The 2,500-nt window shown below is 33.8% G+C and overlaps 1 protein-coding gene across 8 annotated transcripts in view; it reads right to left on the reverse strand.

The window, feature by feature from the left end:
* LOC125045204 (phosphopantothenoylcysteine decarboxylase subunit SIS2-like) overlaps window positions 1–2,500 on the reverse strand; it is a 52,543-nt gene that overhangs the window by 14,821 nt on the left and 35,222 nt on the right. The window lies entirely within an intron of this gene.

A 2,500-nucleotide genomic window follows, 5' to 3' on the forward strand; every position in this document is an offset into this window, starting at 1 on the left:
TTTTTTTCGAAGTGCAGTGACAGAAATTTATCAATATACAACTCAGAAAAGGATCAATCATAAACAAATTTCAACTGAATCTGAGACCTGTGTAACTAGTTTATGGTGCACAATAAATGACAATAAAAATGGAAGTCCCAGTAAACCATTTTTTGTGTCATTTAAGAGAAGATATGCATGCACAGGAATTCTGATGTATGGTTCTGAACTCCTTAAAGCAAATGCTGTATGTCCTGGTCGCCCCAGCAATTACTGCAAGTCACTGATGTAGGTCATACACGGTAAGCACAAGGTCATAGTAATCTTCACGAGGAGTCAGGGAGATTCGCCATATAAGACAAAAAATACGTAAACATCAGCCTTGGATAATTCAAAAGCATGTCATTTACTTTCTTTAACTATTTTCTTTCATTAACTGCTTCCCATGAAAACAAAGGCTTAATCAAAAGGTATTATGACACGTCAAGTAATACACCCTTATGAACAGTAATAGAAACTGTGAAATAACACATGCATACCTCAACAAGCAAAAGATCTTGCTTCCCTTACAAAAAAAAAAAAAAAATCAATCAATATTCATTCAGATTTTAAACTTCTTTCTCCATTACTTTATCATTCAATGTTCTAAGTTTGCCCTCAATCAATAAAGTCTTATCATAATCAACTGTATTATCATAGAGTAAGAACTTTAATGTCACACAATTTTACTTAGAAATCTAACCCAATGCCAGGAATTGTCTTCATAAATATAAACTTAAAAAAAAAAACAATTGTAAGCCAGTTTATGAAACAGATATAAAAAAAAGGAATCCTAGATTTAACCCTGACGTTTGATTTCGGAAACTGCCAAGATGTAAGAATATTGAGAATAACTGGTGATAAAAAGGAATTTGGAAAAAAAAAAAAAAAAAACACCACAATACATCAATCATCTACATTAATACATTATTAAATCACATGTTATCTACCTTCAGAGACAGAAATTAATACCGAAACCATAGACGGCCACAAGAGGGTTAGTAATTCACTCCTACTGATCTAGTTATGTGGAATCCATTAAGATTATTTAGTATAAAGTAATAAGATACTCATTTTAGATAATAAAAATACATAATGAGAGATGAATATACAAATTCTTTACGAATGCTCTTAAAAGGTATTGAAAGTTTATTAATATCAAAACATTAATAAACACTGATGATTCCTCAGATTTCAGTACACTTTTGCAGCGTGCAATATTACTTACAAATATAAAAACATTCAGCACAACCCTATTTCTGCAAATATTTGTTGTATCACAATTCAAGTCCACAATTATCAAAGGTTTCATCCATTTATTGCACAATTTTCTGGCAATAATTATCAATTCAGCATGGGGTACATACATCATGTCCTTAATCATTATAAAAAGTCCCTATTTTTCCCTTTATCTCACCACTCATTTCACTAATATTTTATTCCATTTACTCCTGGACTTACATGTGAACTATCTTTATCATCATTCTTCACACTTAACTGCAAGGTTCCAAAGACAAAGGTTTACATCTAAGGACTTGCTGTCAGCAGGCTCATGGATGTCTCAATATTTATCAGGCATATTTCAATGCAAAACTGCACTCTCTCGTGCGCCAGATGGTATGTGGAGAAACTTATTTGGCTAGAGTTATGTTGGTGATGCCATTGCATTAACATTAAAATGGGCCCATTTAAAGGGATAGCTGCAGTGAGGGGTAGAGTATACTATAACTGTATGAAATGGTAAAGACACACTTTTGTGTGTAAGCATCTGAGGTATCCAACTGAAGAATTTTCCTTGAACCAATTCCTTTCAATTCTATAAACATGGTCTTCTTGTCTTTAATCTGATCTCTATTCAAAGGGAAACTAAATAGCTATAACCTTCCTTTTCTTCTACTTCACAAGATTTAAGTTAATGAGGTTCTCTATTTTGCCGAGGGAATCAAACGCAATGCAAAATAATTTCAGTAATTTTTCAGTTTTCTAATAATATTTCCATAGGAATGATGACCTATACTTAGCAAAATTCTGATTACCTCTTATCACAATTTTTTTAGTGGTGTTGGGGGGGGATTCCTTCTATATTTCATAAACATCACTAACCCACTTATGATGGGAGCTCATGGCCCCATACCAAACCATGCTTCTGGGATAAATCAGAAGTGCTAAAACCATAAATTTACCCCACTCTCAATGTTCTTGACTGCAGCATAAGACGCTTCAAGACTACTTTTGAGGGTCTGTCTCTCCTCAGTAAACAGAGCCAAACTAGTGAACTACTCTTTAGCACACACACCCTAGAGCTGGCTTGACCTTACATTATGTGATGGGACGTAATCCCGTCATGAGGCCTACCAAGACAAATATCAACCAATCAAGAATGGGTTACAAAGGGCTGTCTTTGCTACTTCCTTTTCATTACTTTTTTTTTTTTTCATTCTCTAAATCTGAACTTCAATTAACGAGCTCAGGGAACTGGGCT

The sequence above is a fragment of the Penaeus chinensis genome, chromosome 37, assembly GCF_019202785.1.
Source record: "Penaeus chinensis breed Huanghai No. 1 chromosome 37, ASM1920278v2, whole genome shotgun sequence".
NCBI classification, from domain to species: domain Eukaryota; kingdom Metazoa; phylum Arthropoda; class Malacostraca; order Decapoda; family Penaeidae; genus Penaeus; species Penaeus chinensis.